The following is a 10,792-nucleotide window of genomic DNA, read 5'->3' as shown; positions in this document are numbered from 1 at the left end:
TCTATATTAAATGCTACTTGTTTTCTCTTATCCCCGACTAGATTGTGATTTTTCTCGAGACTGATCATTTCTTTGCTCATCATTCTTTTGGTGCCTGTTTTTAGTCAGTCACTGCTGGTGCTGCAGAGACAGTATGTTGAGGGAGACCAAGAATCAGATTTCCAGAGGCGCACAATCTGGCAATCTCAGAAGATGCGTGAGGAGCTAGGGAAGGCCTCGTAAGAAAGTCAAGTTTGAACGCAGTCTTGAAGGAATAATGACAGTTCTCAGGTGTGCAGGAGGGGAAAGTGTATTCCAGATAGATGACACAATCTGTAAAAATGCACGGAGATGTGACAGCATGTGAATAAAAAGGACTTTCTGATTTGCTTATGCTGTCTACTAGCCATTAAAATAACCGCAGTCTAATAGCCTCCTGGTTTAATGAATTAATCGATACCAACCCCCCTTTTGGTCATCTTCTCATCCACGAGAGATTAAGCCAAAACTTGATATTACCACCCCTCTCAGTCTCCATCAGAGACTAGTGGGAACTAACCCACAATAGAAACTAGTAGGTTACGACATCAGGTCCGGGAATGAATTTGTTTTTTCTGTTCTTCTTATTTGCTATGGCACGGATTCCTCCTTGGCCAGCCAGGAAGCAATCTTATTGTAATCCTTGAAGAACTATCTACCCTAAGATGCTGTCTGCTTCTGGGGAGGAACCTTCCTAAGTAATCTTTATTTTAGATCACCAGCAGGTGTGCAGATCTAAGAGTCTGCGGGAGCTCTTTTTAGGTTCGGAGATGTGTACACAAGTTAAGACCCTGAAGTTTGGCTGCCAACGAGGTAGTGACCTGGTATGGTGTTTTGGAGGCTCCCTTCCAAAGAAGTTCCAGGGTAGTCTTTGTTGCCAGTGATTCTAAGTCAGAAGGGTGGGAGGAAATTGAAAATGTTAGCTTAGAGAGTCATAGACATGTATTTGAAGAAACCAGAAAAGTTCAGGATTCAGTCTAATTTACAGGCAGATAACAAAACCTCAAAGACAATGAATAAGAATAGAGTTTCATGCTTACGTGGTTATGCTATAGTTTTCCATTGGAACATAATTTTTGTCTCTGCAGGCACCCCTATTTCTAACAGAGGTAACCCAAATTCTGGAGGGAACATGTAGGGAGAAAAAAATAAATGTTTCCATTCTGTTTATAAAGGTATACTTTATGAAATTGCTGTAAGTCATAGATAGCTGAAGAGAAAAGAGTTTCCTCAAACTTGGAAAACCAAAATATTAAAGAGCCAGCAATGTTTCCAACATAAAGTCATTAAAAATTATGACAGAGTTCTGACAATTCTCACCCAGTCCAGTGACACGATCTCAAAATATCAGAAACTCCACGTAGCGTGGAGTACGTATTCGAGATCTTTCCACAAATCACTCTAAAGATAAAGCACTTTTACAAAATTATCAAGGCAAAACAGTAACTGTCTGTAAGTGACAAAAAGACTTTAAAAACAGCCCTGGTTAAAGATCTGATGAGACTTCATCTAATAAGGAAACTTAGTTATTTTCCATGGTATACAATAATTTAAGGGCATTAATTGGACAAAGAGGTATTGACAAATTTCTACGAACTTCAACTTCTAGAATACCTTGTGTAACAAATACCCCTACACCTATAAGCTAAGAAAGTTTATGATCATTCTTATCACTTCTTTTTTCTTTAATAGTAATATCTTTAAATTTTTAAAATTTGGAATTGAAGTTCAGTTGCCATACAATGTTGTATTAGTTTCAGGGGCACAACATAATGATTCAACACTTATATACGTTGTGAAATGCTCACCACAATAGGTGTGGTTACCATCTGGTCACCATACAAAGTTAGTACCTTATTATTGACTATATTCCCCATACTGTGTCAGCCCTGTGACTTATTTATTTTGTAACTGGAAGTTTGTTACCTCTTCATCCCCTTCACCTATTTTGTTCATTTCTGTACTCCTCTCCCCTCTGTTTACCACGAGTTTGTCCTGTGTATTTATATCATCACTTCTTTCTTTCTTTTTTTAAGAAGGCCTAGATCTCATCCCCAATGTTTTTAACATTATTTATTTATTTATTTATTTATTTATTTATTTATTATTTAATTTATTTATTTTGAGAGACACAGAGAGATAGAGTGTGAGTGGGGGGTGGGCAGAGAGAGAGGGAGACACAGAATATGAAGCAGGCTCCAGGCTCTGAGCTGTCAGCACAGAGCCCCATGTGAGGCTTGAATCCACGAACTGTAAGATTGTGACCTGAGCTGAAGTCAGACGCTTAACCCACTGAGCCACCCAGGCGCCCCTAAGGCTCATTCTTTAAAAACTTGAATAAATCCATTCCGATCACGGCCAGTTGGACCACACGTAAAATTTCTTTTCCAGGATTCCCTTTTCCACAAACTTTCTACAATGTTTTTGCATCCATTCAGATTTTGTCCTATATTTTTCCTTTCTCAGTTTGGAACAACTAGTCATTCTACTTTAGGACAAAATGACTCACTTTTTCTCTGAACGAAAGCATGCCTTGCATACCTTTCCTTAGCCTGAAAACACATTTTACTTTCCTTACCTACTTTTCCTACAGTCTCTTTTACCCTGTATTATTTCCAGTATTTTAAATTACATACATTGATTAGAATTCTTAACCCTTAGAAACCTTAATTTCTAGTGAAAGCTAAGAAATAAGCAGTTATGGACTATTCGTTATTCCTGCATTCTTTGGATTGGCAAATTTATAAATATTTTTCATGATTTCTAGAAGTACATTCTTCCTCATAGTAAATATTTCAGTGTGACTCAGCCATTTTTACTAATGGAACCAAACATCTTTCATTTCTTTCTAATAAGAAGCCGAAAGTAGATAGACCTATGGTTCAGTAATTCATCTTTTCAAAATTTTATTGTATTTGGAAATGATCTAGATATTCAATGAACATCCATCATTTAACCTAACAGTATCGCTTTAAGGTTTCAAGTTACCAAAAAGATTTTGGAAATGACTTGTAAACAATTACATTGAATTTTTTTTTTAATGTTCATTTATTTTTAAGAGAGAGAGAGATAGAGCACAAGTGGGGAAGGGGCAGAGGGAGAGTGAGACACAAAATCCGAAGCAGGCTCCAGGCTCTGAGCTGTCAGCACAGAGCCTGACTCGGGCCTCAAACCCACAAACTGTGAGATCATGACCTGAGCCAAGTCAGACACTTAACTGACTGAGCCACCCACGTAAACTATTACATTTAGATTACTCATGAAAATGCCACAAGGCATTAAACAGCTATCTTCTTAAGTTATTTTTCCTGCTGACAAATTCTGTAATGAGATAACAAGAGCAAGTTAGACTTTTAGTGATCCCAGGTAGGACAGACGTTGTACATCTACATTGTATTTAATGTCAATAACCCTGAAGATATGCCTGTCCTCAGGTAGAAAAATCACAAATCTACACATACATAAACATGCAGACAGACACAAACATATTTTATAGCTTATATTTAAAAATTTTAGCCACAAGACAGGTGCAGTAATGCAAAAATCATTAGTTTATAAAAGAAGAGATCCAAACTGTGTTTCTGGCAGAAGGAATGAGTTAGGTTTACTTGCTCATTTAGCTTAAGCTTTCTACTAATATTTATGAAGAAGACTTTCAAGATTATTTCATTCGCCTAATTTCCAAATAACTTCTTTTTCCCCCCCCTTCTGATAAGAGTTATCTCTCTGAAGTTTGCATTTCAAAGAGATGGCTTTGGGTTCCTAGAGGAGACTGGGTCAAAAATTTACATCTCAAAGGCACAGAGAAAGGATGGAAGTTTCCTCCAAGAAGGTATTTTATTTCCAATGTCTGGATCTTTTACAATATCTACAAGCCTTTGGAGATGAATAGGGAAGGTTTGGGGACTGTTAAAAAGGATTGGTAGGCTTTGAATTGCTTTCAGTGCTGCATTTCTATTGTAAAAACAAGTACAGTTTTTTTGTTTGTTTTTTTTTTTGTTTGTTTGTTTTAATTCCTCAGAGAATTTGGTTGCAACCTGAAAGATATGAAGGGGACCCACCCATCCAAATTGTTTCTTTACATCAGGGAGATGATTTCCAACTAAGATGGAAACCAAGAGATTTAGAGCTGCAGGTCTTTGGAATGTTTTAGTAAATCCTTCCACAATGCCTTCAGGATGTTTTCTTTCCTTCTGAGTACACTGTTCCATGTTAGCTTACCAGAGGAGGCCTTAAAAAAAGTTCCTGCCAGGCTCTGAATATCAGCTTCCAAGTTGACCAACTTTTGACCACAGAGCTCATTAAAAAAATCCTTTCGGGGTGCCTGGGTGGCTCAGTCAGTTAAGTGTCCGACTCTTGACTTCTGCTCAGGTCATAATCTCATGGTTTGTGAGATCAAGCCCTGCGTCGTGCTCTGCATTGAGTGTGGTGCCTGCTTGGGATACTCTCTCCCCCTCTCTCTTCCTCTCCCTCTCAAAATAAATAAATAGACATTAAAAAAAAATCCTTTCAAATATCTCATTATTATCAAACTTTAGCCAGAACAAACAGTAAATGGTCCCAGCTGTATTGAACTCCTTTTATTTTTCAACGTTTTTTTTTTTTTTTTTTTTGGGACAGAGAGAGACAGAGCATGAACGGGGGAGGGGCAGAGAGAGAGGGAGACACAGAATCGGAAACAGGCTCCAGGCTCTGAGCCATCAGCCCAGAGCCTGACGCGGGGCTCAAACTCACGGACCGTGAGATCGTGACCTGGCTGAAGTCGGACGCTTAACCGACTGCGCCACCCAGGCGCCCCTGAACTCCTTTTAGAAATTATTTTTTTTTCATTTTTCTTTTAAACCAAAGGTATACTTTAAAATGACTCAAAACCAAAACCAATAAGCCTTTATGGCTTAATCACAGACATAAGCGGCATCCCCAAAGAGGGTGCAAAAGATGTAGCCCTCCCAAGATCCAGAACCACTCACAAAGATAACCAAAAGAAAGAAAGACCTGGACAATTTTCCATGAACGCTGGCAACAATCAGTAGGACACTACTACAAATGGGGTAAAACCCACATTTCTATCCCGCCATATTCTTGGGACCTCAAACCTGCACGTACAAAAGCTAGCAACTGCATACCCCAACAGAAGGAAAGCCAAGTTCTCAAGACACAAAAAGAGACAAACAAGAAAACGATAGCTGTCCTTGGAAGGGAAAGGATTGATCACCAATGGGCACTGAAAAAACAAAATACGTAAGGCCTGAATTTGGAGAGGAAGAGACAAGTGAAATTTTACCTTCCTCTCTTGACCAGACACTACAGAGATCCAGAAAGCTGACTTTGGTAAGAATTCTTGCCCTTTGCCAGCTTCTACCAGTTTTCCCAGGATCCCATATGCAGGATCTCCTGAAGCAGTGGGGTGACCCAGCAGGTCCCATCTGCATCATCAGAAACTGTGGTGGAGGAAAAGTAATTTTTCCTCTACCCTTCTGAGTTCTTGGCTGAGGCTCCTTTTTCTCTAGGGCACCTTATAAATGGATAAGCTTATCTAGGTTAAAAGTCTCCCATTGTGGGGCTGGAGAGGAAAAAAATAAAAGTCTCCCACTTTGTCCACTGTAATTCAAGATTATCTTTCACAAGGTTAACCCAGTTGTCCAGACAAACAAAAGTTCTAGATTTATAATTTTTATACTTATAATTAGCTGGAGTCCTAAGCTCTTTGGAGTTGGAAGCAGCAACCCTTGCTCTCTCTCTCTCTTTTTTCTCCTTAAAAGAAAATTTTATTTACCTGAGGTCGCACACTGGACCAGTCTGGTTTTGGTCAGACCTAGTCTGGTTTAAGTTGTATCCAATCTAGTAGAGAAATGCTCAAATAAAGTCTGGGAGCTCATAATGCAAAAACTAGAGAGCTTGGGGAACCTGGTTGGCTCAGTTGGTTGAGTGTCAGAGTCTTGATTTTGGCTCATGTCATGATCCAAGGTTATGGGATCAAGCCCCATGTTGGGCTCTGCACTGAGCATGGAGCCTGCTTAAGATTCTCTCTTTCCCTCTGCCCCTCTCCCCAGCTTATGCTCTCTCTCTCTCTCTCTCTCTCTCTCTCAAATAATAATAATAATAAAAAGCTACAGAGTTCATATATCTGACAGGGACTTACTTGTGACTCTCAGATGCAACAAGAAAGCGGTGACCAGCATGATCTCTGTGAATACCTTTGCCTGCATATTGTTCATTGCTCCCAAGGGTGGGCAAGAGTGTGGGAAGGGAATCACACTACTGACACCAGAATTATAAAAAGATAAACAGAGGCATATTAGCAATTTTAAGAGTTTATTTGAGGGGGACCTGGGTGGCTCAGTTGGCTAAGCATCTGACTCTTATTTTTGGCTCAGGTCATGATCTCACCGTTCGTGGGTTCGAGCTCTGCACCGTTCTGTGTGTTCATTTGTGGGTTCGAGCTCACCGTTCATGGGTTCTATGCTGACAACTCAGAGCCTAGAGCCTGTTTCAGATTCTGTGTCTCCCTCTCTCTCTCTGCCCTTCCTCCACTCTCTCTCTCTCTCTCTCTCAAAAATAAATAAACATTAAAAAAAAAAAGAGTTTATTTGAGCAAAAATTGACTCAAATTGGCCAGGGCCACACCAGAAGTGCTTAGGAGCAACCCCACCAACAGGAAATAAGAGAAAGGATTTTATAGAGAAGACAGGAGCAAGGCCAGAAAATTGATTGGCTATAGGTTTAGTGGTTGTGTTATTTGAGAAAGCCTAGTTGGTTATCGGTCATTTGTGGTTCTTAGGTTTTAATTTCGTAAACTTTAGGCATTACAAGCTTAGATTTTGGTTTGCTTATGCAGGTTACTAAGGCACTAAAGTCACTTCAATCTAATGGTCTTGCTTAATCAATTTACCAGGGGCTTAGGGCAGAAGCACACGGGGTTTATTGGTGAGAAGAAATGTGAGTAGCTCACCCAAATCAAGTCTTCAGCCAAGCCTCCTCACCCTGAGAGGCACCGTCTCCCTCCTTTTCCTCTCACCCTTTTGGTCAGAATCTCCTGCTCACATTCATACATGCCTGAGGAGAGTGGAAGGTGGTATATCACTCCATTTCCTTCATTTATCCTTGACCTTCATTCATTAGCTGATGAGGGTTTAGATTGCACCTCTCCTTTTCCAAATTCACATTTAATAAATTTCCCACATAAAACACAGGAAGTTCTCTAGTGGAGAAGAATTTTCTGATAACAACTAATAACCCATTTTCTTTCTTTCTTTTTTAAAAATATGACTAATGCTCTGTCACCCACACTCTTTTTTTTAAAGGTTTATTTCTTTATTTTGAGAGAGAGAGCATGGGTGGGGGAGGAACAGAGAGAGAGAAGGAGACACAGAATGCGAAGCAGGCCCCAGGCTCCGAGCTGGCAGCACGGAGCCCGACGTGGGGCTCAAACTCACGAACTGTGAGACCATGACCTGAGCCCAAGTCAGACACATAACTAACTGAGCCACCCAGACCTCCCTTAATAAGCCATTTTCTGAGAAGACTGTGTGGTGGGTGTTATTTGACTCACGGGGCACATAAAGAAGATCATAAAGGGAGGGTGAGTCAAGCAAAAGAGGTGTCAATTGAGCGTGGCCTCTCCTGAGATGACAGTGGCCCCTTTGGCGCTCCCTTGGGAACTTCAAAGCACATCTCAGCCTTTCCTTCAAAAGCACTCAGTGTGTATACCATCATGGAGTGCTCATCTTCCTCAAAAGCACAATAAAAAAAGAATGAGTGTACACCCTAAACTAGAAACAGCTATCTTATGAATGTGTGCCTTCTGATGAAGAGGAGGAGAATAGACATTCACGGAATACTTTCCATGTGACATTTCCATTTGAAGACTTTTATATATCTTATCTCATTTAATCATCACAACAACTTTATGAAATAAGTACTATGATTATCCCCGTTTTTCAGATAAGGAAATGTAAGAGAGAAGGTGTAAGCTTTTCTAAAGTCTCATAGCTTGTAAGATTAAAATCTGGGAAATATGGCGCCATTCGTAATACTAGCATGCTGGTCAATGCTGGTCTCATTGTGGGGTCCACCCTTTTCCAGGCACAGGCTCTCTGTGGGTGCCTCAGGCTACCATATTGACGGCAGCTTCAAGTCTGTGGCAGTTTGGTGGGAGCGCCAGGATTCACTCATCACAGAAGCTTGTTCTCAGAAGAAGAAGCTTGTTCTGGAGAAAGGTAATCACCTCTGCTTATCTAAAACTCTGGAAAGTGGCTGGCATTCAGAGACCTTAACTGCCATTTTAATTCCCCATCTACACTTGCATGGTTGGGCCAATCAACTGAAAAGGACCCATGTTCTTGAACTCCACCTCCCTGCTGTGGAAGGAAACAGCTTTCTCTTATTCCCTCTTTTTTCACCAGCCTCACTATCTGGGAGAAGTTTGGAAAAGGAGTGAGTTCAGTCAGGTTAAACTTTGCACAAGAAAGATGCCCATCTTTTCTCCGGCCCGCACTTGTGCGAAGTAGGTCAGCTCCACTTTTTCCTCAGGCTTCGACGGCAGGTTCCTTTACAACAGTCTGCAAACTTAACTATAAATATAGCCAGCTTTCCCTAACTTTCTGGCAACACTTAGGAGGTTTGCCTACCACATTCTCTGGATTGAAGCCCCTGAAACCAGTTCTCGCACCTTCAACCAGTCACTGACACGTTAATTCAGAGCACTCGTGGCCTCCTCAGATTGACCTTATGAGACATTCCATAGATCATGTTCTTCCTGCCAGCTCAATATTAGCTCTGTCAAGGGTACAACTGTCTTTTCTCTTGGGATGGAAATTGTATCTCCTCAAAACACTCTCAGTTTCTGGTAATCATTCCCGTCACAAGCCAACTGGCCTTTCCTTAGCTCTCTCATCTGCTCCAACATGGTAAACCATGCCTCAAATGGCAGGCCCGGGCTTGGAGAATAATTTTCACCTTGTATCCGGAACTCTGACAATACAGCTCCTCAATCTTCAAGCAGTGGTTTAATTTTTAATAATTTTTTTTTCTGAAATGAAAATCTTGAAACAATTGTTGGGCAGAGTTGCATTTATCCTAATTTCCTTCATCGTCTTCTGGACAATCTTATATGTAGAATTGTGTAGTAATTTTCAAACTCTGACTCATTATAGCCCGCTAGACATAAATCACAAAGGATTTCTGAGTATACACCAGAGAATAGTTGGTATACACAGAGTGTATTATACTTCTGAGTATATTACCAAAGTAATAAGTTGGTTGGTCAAGTACCTGATTTTACTGGGACTGAGGCATTGCCCAGGATGTGGAACTTTCACTGCTAAAATTTCAAAATAATCTGGCTTCAGTGCAAGGAGCTATAATCTATCATAGCTCTGATATGGACTGTACAAGATCATTCAAGGGGTGGGGGAAGCAACATATAAGGATTATGAGTCCACATATTTAGGTATGGGGGGGAAGTCACCTAATGTATTATCAAGTGTTCTGGTAGAAATGGGGCGCCTGGGTGGCTCAGTCAGTTAAGCAGCTGACTGGTCAGCTCAGGTCATGATCTCGCAGTCTGTGAGTTCGAGCCTCGCCTAGGGCTCTGTGCTGACAGCCTGGAGCCTGGAGCCTGCTTCTGTTTCTATGTCTCCCTCTCTCTCTGCCCCTCCCCCATTTGTGCTCTGTCTCTGTCTTTCAAAAATGAATAAATGCTAAAACAAAAAAAAATTTTTTTAAAAGATGGCATGATAAAAAGTAATTGAGAAAGATTTAACAAAGAAACTACTTAAAATGTTTAGGTAGGATTAAGGGAAATCAATTAGAAATATTTCAGAATCTCCACCCGCCCCCCCACCCCTCCTCCAATGTTGCCCTCACCTTGGGCTAACAAGAATGGGGAAGTTTCTAAAGATCTTAAGCTTGAGGGAGTAAGGGGAAGGAATGGTTGCCAGAATCCAATGCAGAGAGCCAACAGATGGGATCTGCTGCCTTCAGTAAAGAGACTGTCACCCCATAAGGAGGGATCCTTGGAAATAAATACCCCAATTCATTTTCCTCTCTTCCTCTGATCTCCTGCCAATGCCTCCCAATGGCTGGACACAACTGGAATCCAGGGGCCAAGAAGTCTATAGAAGCTGCCCAGAAAGGTTAGCCCCCTTGGGCACAGAACAGGGAAAAGAAAGGTGGAGAATAGATCCAAGGGATAAACAAAAATACAAGTAATCTTATCTGAAGGACCTATCCCATCAAAGTTGTAAGAGATTCCATCATTAGTGGAATTCACACAGAAGTTCATCCATTAACCTGCCTCCCCTCCTCACTCATGTCCGTCCCACCCAAGACCTTTATTACGCAAAGCAAACTTTAGTCTACATTGTTTTCATGGTTGCTGCTGGGATGGGCATTGTCCAAGTTTGCCAGAACGTCCAACCCTCCCTTTGGCTGAGTTGTACCAATCTTGAGAGTTTTTACCAGAGTTGAGAACATAGACGAAAATGATGCTACCCAAATGTGCTCACCCTACAGAAGGCTACCACACTGCCAAGTCCTTCCAGAGGGCACTAGAGGGGGAAGGTCCCAGTGCCAGCTACCCACAGCACACTATTGTCCCTTTCCCAGGCTTGAGAATCTGCTTGCCTTGGCTCCTGCTTTTACATATCTTTTTACAATTACACTAGCTCTTCTCCCCTTCCAGTGGAAACACCTTCACACATTATCTTTGGCGGATTTGGGTTTTTACAATATAAAGAGAGGGCTTCCCGAGACAGCTTCTGTTGTCAGTCTT

Source organism: Lynx rufus, unplaced genomic scaffold, assembly GCF_022079265.1.
Source record: "Lynx rufus isolate CCGP_SWC_20201006 ecotype Redwood Valley unplaced genomic scaffold, mLynRuf1.p SCAF_7, whole genome shotgun sequence".
NCBI lineage: Eukaryota > Metazoa > Chordata > Mammalia > Carnivora > Felidae > Lynx > Lynx rufus.
Note: the sequence above shows the minus strand (reverse complement) of the source record.